Source organism: Ovis aries, chromosome 1, assembly GCF_016772045.2.
Source record: "Ovis aries strain OAR_USU_Benz2616 breed Rambouillet chromosome 1, ARS-UI_Ramb_v3.0, whole genome shotgun sequence".
Classification (NCBI taxonomy): domain Eukaryota; kingdom Metazoa; phylum Chordata; class Mammalia; order Artiodactyla; family Bovidae; genus Ovis; species Ovis aries.
Genome location: NC_056054.1, coordinates 199,165,639 through 199,173,813, shown reverse-complemented (window position 1 = coordinate 199,173,813; position 8,175 = coordinate 199,165,639). Strand labels below are relative to the sequence as shown.

The following is an 8,175-nucleotide window of genomic DNA, read 5'->3' as shown; positions in this document are numbered from 1 at the left end:
AGGACCAATCATCTGTCTTTCAGGTCAGCACACAAGGTTCCAATAACACCAGCCAGCCCTCTGGTGAAGAAGGTTGAGATTGTCCTCCCAGAGTTTCCCACCAAGGTCCTTAATTCTGCTCCAAGAGTGCCCTCTGCTGGTCCAGAGCAGGCTCCAGCAGTCTCGACCTTCTTGGAAATGGGGCCAACAGGAACTCTGAAAGGATGAAAAAGGATTGGGGTTTCTTTGAGACATGGGTTCCTCTTCAGGGAAGCTCTGTGCTATGCCTATTTAAACACAAGCTCAAAATAAGATGGATCCATTCCATGAGGTTCTCTTGTCTCCCCATTTCTCATTCCTTCTATTTCAGTTTCTTTCTTTTGTCTCATCTTGTTGATAAGAAAGAATTTGCTGTAGCAATTCAGCCTAAAAGATTATCTTGTAGTGGAAACATATGATTTGGGGAAACTGGATCTAGGGAAATGGACATAAAATTAGGAATTCTACCTTTTTCTTGAGGCCTAATGGTAGGGTTACAAAGAGCAATTTCTTAAAATAACTTCTAATCTCAGATTGTATTACTCCTTAGGTTAAAAACTTTCCTCAGTCATTCATTGCTCATTAAATTAAGTCAACAGTCTTTACCTTCATTCAAGGTATATTTATAAATTCATAATGCATGATTTTGTTAGCATTTCATTTATCAAGGCTAATAGCATGCTTATTTTAAATAAGAACTTTACCTTGATCTAGTTTTTAGGAAATGAAAATGTATTGAAATTTTTTAAAGTATATTTGAATATCAAAGGCCTACATTTCACATTAAAAATCAGGCTCAGCAAACACTTAATCTGCTTATAATTTTGAACAAGGCAAAAAGACCTTGCTTAAATAATTAGCTTTTCAAACAGAAGTAATAATTGATAGATTGAATCCTATCCTTAGCATTGAGTTTAGTCTTAACATGTTCTTTGGAGGGAAGCAAGGTAAAACTTATTGGACATTTAAAAAGTTCAGGGGATTAATACTATTTGAGGTATCATGTAGACAATGGACAGGGGGCGCTACTGGTAAAGAACCTGCCTGCCAATGCAGGAGACATAAGAGATGAAGGTTCAGTTCCTGGGTCAGGAAGATCCCCTGGAAGAGGGCATGGCAACCCTCTCTAGTATTCTTGCCTGGAGAATCTCATGGACCGAGGAGCCTGGCGGGCTACAGTTCATAGAGTTGCAAAGACTCAAACACGACTGAAGTGTTTTAGCACACACATAGATGATGGAAAAACATTGGCTAGGACTATACTTATTGAATAAACAGAGGCAGTAATATGGTGAACACTGAAATTATGCTGAAAAAATGGAATACTAAAGCTGGATGAAACCTTAGAAAAGGTTTCCCCCTGTTATAACTCAGATGGTACAATAAGACCTAGAAAGAAAAAAATTTCCTCCCAATTATTGGAGGGGCCCAGATTGGAATCTGGGTCATCTAATTTTCAACCTAGAGGTTTCACCACTCCCCAGCTGCCTCCCTCCAAAGTATGAAAAAGGACCTATCGGTAAGAAATTCTAACGTACATTCGTAAACTACTGCCTCAAGTTCAATGAAATTAAAAAAATACATATTTCCTAATTCAGTCTCTGTCCCATTCTACTATATACTGAAGAGGCTAAGAAATGAGGCATTCAGATCCTTTCCTCACTCTGACCCTTCGTTCTGTTTACACATGGGCTGGCCAGATGTGAGAGAAATAAAACAAACATTTGCAGCTGTTGAGGGGGAGGTGGGGAGGGTGGAACCCTTGAGGTTTCCAAGTTTGATCCGACACATCAGAACACACTGGACTTTTGCTGCTGGCTTAGAGTTTGCTGCCTTTAACTCCCTCTACAACACCCGGAGGTTGTCACTTCGTGTTGAAGCTTGTGCTGATTGACGCTGAGGGCTTCTGGAGCTAACTTCACCCATCACCAGGAGGTCCAGGTGACCAAGGCAGCTACTGCTCCATGACAAGTTTGGGGATTCCTCCCTTCGCATCCTCTGCATGCCTTGATGCCAGGTCTGTGGTTCTCCCTGGCAGGCAGAGGCCAGGAGGGGCTTTGTTTGAGAGACAGTGTATTCTAGTGAGCAGAGCATGGGCTTCAGGATTATGTAAGACTAAGTTTTAATCCTGGCCCAGCCATTCACTTGTCATGTGATTTGGAATTCGTTGTCTTAAGTCCAAGCCTTATTATCCTGCTTTTTCTTAAGCTAGGAATACTAATATTTTTCAAAGTGAAAGGATTTAGTGGCATGCTGTATGTGAAGCTTATGGTATGTAGGAGTCTCCAGTATATCATTATTATTTCCAGAGGAGCCCATATGAATGATATAGTTACTAATTTGTGAGGATCTAGAGGACAGCAAAAGAGGTCCTTACCCTTATGCTATTTCTGCTGCTGCTGCTAAGTCACTTCAGTCGTGTCCGACTCTGTGCAACCCCATAGACGGCAGCCCACTAGGCTCCTCTGTCCCTGGGATTCTCCAGGCAAGAACACTGGAGTGGGTTGCCATTTCCTTCTCCAGTGCATGAAAGGGAAAAGTGAAAGTGAAGTCGCTCAGTCGTGTCCGACTCTTAGAGACCCCACGGACTGCAGCCTACCAGGCTCCTCTGTCCATGGGATTTTCCAGGCAAGAGTGATGGAGTGGGGTGCCAGTGCCTTCTCTAGGGGCTGCAAAATGTGATGACTTATTGTCACTATTAATAATAATTACCAATGATCAATAATAGTCTATTCTATTTGTATGTTTTTAAAATTTTTCAAGGCACTTTTTTCCCATTTTATTGTGAAAAATTTTAAATCTGTAGCAAAGATGAGAAAATTCTTTAACACCCATAGACCTACTTTTTAGATTCTACCATTAACATTTTACAGAACTTGCTTTATTATTTATCCATTCCTTTATCCATCCACCAATCCACATTTTACGTATTTCAAAGTAATCTGCAGGCAACAGTACATTGCCTTTTTTAATTCTTCAGCATTTGCTGGAGATCAATATTTGTTGAGGTTTAAAAGTATACGTTTATATACAATGAAATGAATAGTTTTTATTATACAGTCACTAAATTTTGACAAATGAGTACATCTGTGCATCCTGAACCCCTATTAGGATATATAATATCTTAACATGCAAGATTTTCTCATATCTCATTCAAGTCAATCACGATCTTCCCCAACTAGGAGAAAACTCTCTTCTGATATTTTTCACCATAGATTAGTGAAAACACTAATGTTCTAGAATTTCATACTAATGGAATAATATATATAGTATGTACTTGTCTGTATAAGTCTAATTTCACTCAGTGTGATGTTTTCAATTACTCATTCTCATTACTGGATGTATTGGCAGTTTGTTCATTCCCACTATAAAGCTATCTTTAGTGAGTGATGCACATACCTCTTTGAAAATACTGAGTTGGTAAAAAGAAAAAGCTTGTATGTGTGTGTACAAAAGGTGAAAATCTGAAAGGATAATCACTAACCCACACATGGCCTTTACCTCTGAGACACACAATTGAAGCAAGAGGAAGAAATGGGGAATTTCATTCTTGAATGTAGACATTTTTATATTGGATGAAATTTTCACACATATATAGAGGTTTAAAAGGGGCTTCCCAGGCAATGCTAGAGGTAAAGAACCCACCTGCCAACACAGGAAACATAAGAGATGCAGGTATGATCCCCGTGTTGGGAAGATCCCCTGGAGGAGGACATGGCAAACCGCTCCAGTATTCTTGCTTGGAGAATCCCGTGGACAGAGGAGCCTGACGAGCTACAGTCTATAGGGTCACAAAGAGTCAGACATGGCCAAAGCAACTGAGCTTTAGGCATGCACACACACAGAGATTTAAAAATATAGAACAAGTATTTTTAAAACAAAACAACAAGGGAACTAAGCTCCTTGTGGGATGGGGAGAGGTTGAGGGATGTGAGTCTGGGCTCTCCCTCAGCGATACCTCCGTATTCACCTCTGTGTTCACTCCCTCTGTATTCACCTCCATATCCCTGGGGTCAGGTCAGTTCAGTTCAGTTCAGTCGCTCAGTCGTGTCTGACTCTTTGAGACCCCATGAATCGCAGCACGCCAGGCCTCCCTGTCCATCACCAACTCCCGGAGTTCACTCAGACTCACATCCATTGTGTCAGCGATGCCATCCAGCCATCTCATCCTCTGTTGTCCCCTTCTCCTCCTGCCCCCAATCCCTCCCAGCATCAGAGTCTTTTCTAATGAGTCCACTCTTCGCATGAGGTGGCCAAAGTACTGGAGTTTCAGCTTTAGCATCATTCCTTCCAGAGAAATCCCAGGACTGATCTCCTTCAGAATGGACTGGTTGGATCTCCTTGCAGTCCAAGGGACTCTCAAGAGTCTTCTCCAACACCACAGTTCAAAAGCATCAATTCTTCGGTGCTCAGCCTTCTTCACAGTCCAACTCTCACATCCATACATGACTACTGGAAAAACCGTAGCCTTGACTAGACGGACCTTAGTCGGCAAAGTAATGTCTCTGTTTTTGAATATACTATCTAGGTTGGTCATAACCTTCCTTCCAAGGAGTAAGAGTCTTTAAATTTCATGGCTGCAGTCACCATCTGCAGTGATTTTGGAGCCCTCAAAAATAAAGTCTGACACTGTTTCCACTCTTTCCCCATCTATTTCCCATGAAGTGATGGGACTGGATGCCATGATCTTCGTTTCCTGAATGTTGAGCTTTAAGCCAACTTTGTCACTCTCCTCTTTCACTTTCATCAAGAGGCTTTTTAGTTCCTCTTCACTTTCTGCCATAAGGGTGGTGTCATCTGCATATCTGAGGTTATTGATATTTCTCCCGGCAATCTTGATTCCAGCTTGTGTTTCTTCCAGTCTAGCATTTCTCATGATGTACTCTGTATATAAGTTAAATAAGCAGGGTGACAACATACAGCCTTGACATACTCCTTTTTCTATTTGGAACCAGTCTGTTGTTCCATGTCCAGTTCTAACTGTTGCTTCCTGACCTGCATATAGATTTCTCAAGAGGCAGGTCAGGTGGTCTGGTATAGAGCCTCAAAAATGAGTAGAGATGGTAAGCTCTGAGTGAGAAGAATACTTAGTGAAAAGGTGCATCTGAGCCATAAAATATGGACAGGTCTTGTGGGAAAAGAAGGGTATAAAGCATAATTAAGATGATTGAAAGAAAGAATTCTGAAAGAAGGCTACTAGGATTAGAAAAGCCCAGCAAGAAAAAAAAAAAAAAGAAATAAATAAAGAAAGAAAAGCCCAGCAAGCAGAACCATAGAATTCTCCTGTAAGTGGCTTTAAGGAACATTAAGGGCCTCCTCTATTGTGAAAGGTTAATGCAGCCCTACTTAAGAAAATGACAAGTAACCTCATTTAATCATTGAACTTTAGAGCCAACGTCAGAGATCTTGGAGATCGTCAAAACTCGTCAAGGTCTGGTCCATGTCTGTGTTTCCTGCAAACAATGCCAGCTACAGTGCATACGTGCATGCTCAGTTGTGCCTAACGCTTTTCGACCCCATGGACAGTAGCTCTCTGTCCATGGAATTATCCAGGCAAGAATACTGGAGTGGATTGCCATTTCCTTCTCCAGGGAATCTTCCTGACCCAGAGACTCAACCTGCACCCCTTGTGTCTCCTGCATTTGCAGGTGAATTCCAGGTGGCACTAGTGGTAAAGAACTTGCCTACCAATGCAGGAGACATAAGAGACTCGGGTTCGATCCCTGGGTCAGGAAGATCCCTTGGAGGAGGGCACAGCAAACCACTTCAGTATTCTTTCCTGGAGAATCCCATGGACTGAGAAGCCTGGCAGGCTATAGTTCATAGCCTGACTCGCAAAGAGTCAGACACGACTGAAGCGACTTAGCATGCACACACCTGGGAAGCCTGTACTTAGGTGCTGTTTAGTGAAAGAGTGACTTCAATCCTGGCTCCCGTTTGACAGATATGGAAACTGAGACATAAACTGACACTTGCTCAGAAGAGCACCTATCTTACCCAAAGGATAATAGCCAAGCATTACCGGTGTCCCCTGAGATACCACCATAAGTTCAGTTCAGTTCAGTCACTCAGTCATTCCCTATGGACTGCAGCACACCAGGCCTCCCTGTCTATCACCATCTCCCAGGGTTTGCTCCAACTCACATCCATTGAGTCAGTGATGCCATCCAACCATCTCATCCTCTGTCATCCCCATCTCCTTCAATCTTTCCCAGCATCAGGATCTTTTCCAATGAGTCAGTTCTTTGCATCAGGTGGCCAAAGTATTGGAGTTTCAGCTTTAGCATGAGTCCTTCCAATGAGTATTCAGGACTGATTTTCTTTAGGATTCACTGGTTTGATCTCCCTGCAGGCCAAAGGACTCTCAAGAGTCTTCTCCAACACCACAGTTCAAAAGCATCAATTCTTTGGTGCTCAGCTTTTTTTTTTTTTTTTTTTTTACAATCCTTGAATTTCTGTAAAAACACACTGGATCCTAGTGTGTTGTCTTTTTGTATATCACTGGATTCAATTTGCTGATATTTATTTATTTATTTTAAATTTTAAAATCTTTAATTCTTACATGCGTTCCCAAACATGAACCCCCCCTCCCACTTCCCTCCCCATAACATCTCTCTGGGTCATCCCCATGCACCAGCCCCAAGCATGCTGTATCCTGTGTCAGACATAGACTGGCGATTTGATTCTTACATGATAGTATACATGTTAGAATGCCATTCTTCCAAATCATCCCACCCTCTCCCTCTCCCTCTGAGTCCAAAAGTCCGTTATACACATCTGTGTCTTTTTTGCTGTCTTGCATACAGGGTCGTCATTGCCATCTTTCTAAATTCCATATATATGTGTTAGTATACTGTATTGGTGTTTTTCTGTCTGGCTTACTTCACTCTGTATAATCGGCTCCAGTTTCATCCATCTCATCAGAACTGATTCAAATGAATTCTTTTTAACGGCTGAGTAATACTCCATTGTGTATATGTACCACAGCTTTCTTATCCATTCGTCTGCTGATGGACATCTAGGTTGTTTCCATGTCCTGGCTATTATAAACAGTGCTGCAATGAACATTGGAGTACATGTGTCTCTTTCAATTCTGGTTTCCTCGGTGTGTATGCCCAGAAGTGGGATTGCTGGATCATAAGGTAGTTCTATTTGCAATTTTTTAAGGAATCTCCACACTGTTCTCCATAGTGGCTGTACTAGTTTGCATTCCCACCAGCAGTGTAGGAGGGTTCCCTTTTCTCCACACCCTCTCCAGCATTTATTGCTTGCAGATTTTTGGATCACAGACATTCTGACTGGTGTGAAGTGGTACCTCATTGTGGTTTTGATTTGCATTTCTCTAATAATGAGTGATGTTGAGCATCTTTTCATGTGTTTGTTAGCCATCCATATGTCTTCTTTGGAGAAATGTCTATTTAGTTCTTTGGCCCATTTTTTGATTGGGTCGTTTATTTTTCTGGAATTGAGCTGCATAAGTTGCTTGTATATTTTTGAGATTAGTTGTTTGTCAGTTGCTTTATTTGCTATTATTTTCTCCCATTCAGAAGGCTGTCTTTTCACCTTGCTTATATTTTCCTTTGTTGTGCAGAAGCTTTCAATTTTAATTAGATCCCATTTGTTTATTTTTGCTTTTATTTCCAGAATTCTGGGAGGTGGATCATAGAGGATCCTGCTGTGATTTATGTCTGAGAGTGTTTTGCCTATGTTCTCCTCTAGAAGTTTTATAGTTTCTGGTCTTACATTTAGATCTTTAATCCATTTTGAGTTTATTTTTGTGTGCAGTGTTAGAAAGTGATCTAGTTTCATTCTTTTACAAGTGGTTAACCAGTTTTCCCAGCAAAAGCAATTTACAAATTCAATGCAATCCCTATCAAGCTACCAGCCATATTTTTCACAGAACTAGAACAAATAATTTCAAGATTTGTATGGAAATACAAAAAATCTCGAATTGCCAAAGCAATCTTGAAAAATAAGAATGGAACTGGAGGAATCAACTTGCCTGACTTCAGGCTCTACTACAAAGCCACAGTCATCAAAACAGTATGGTACTGGCACAAAGACAGACATATAGATCAATGGAACAAAATAGAAAGCCCAGAGATAAATCCACACACATATGGACACCTTATCTTTGACAAAGGAGGCAAGAATATA

General features: G+C 41.1%; 1 long non-coding RNA gene across 1 annotated transcript in view; it reads left to right on the top strand.

Moving 5' to 3' along the window:
- Window positions 1-1,881: 1,881 nt before the first annotated feature.
- The window catches only part of LOC132660228 (uncharacterized), a 66,559-nt gene continuing 60,265 nt past the window's right edge, over window positions 1,882-8,175 (top strand). Inside the window, exon 1 of the long non-coding RNA XR_009601591.1 lies at window positions 1,882-2,035. This is a non-coding gene — a long non-coding RNA (uncharacterized LOC132660228). The remainder of the gene's footprint in view (window positions 2,036-8,175) is intronic.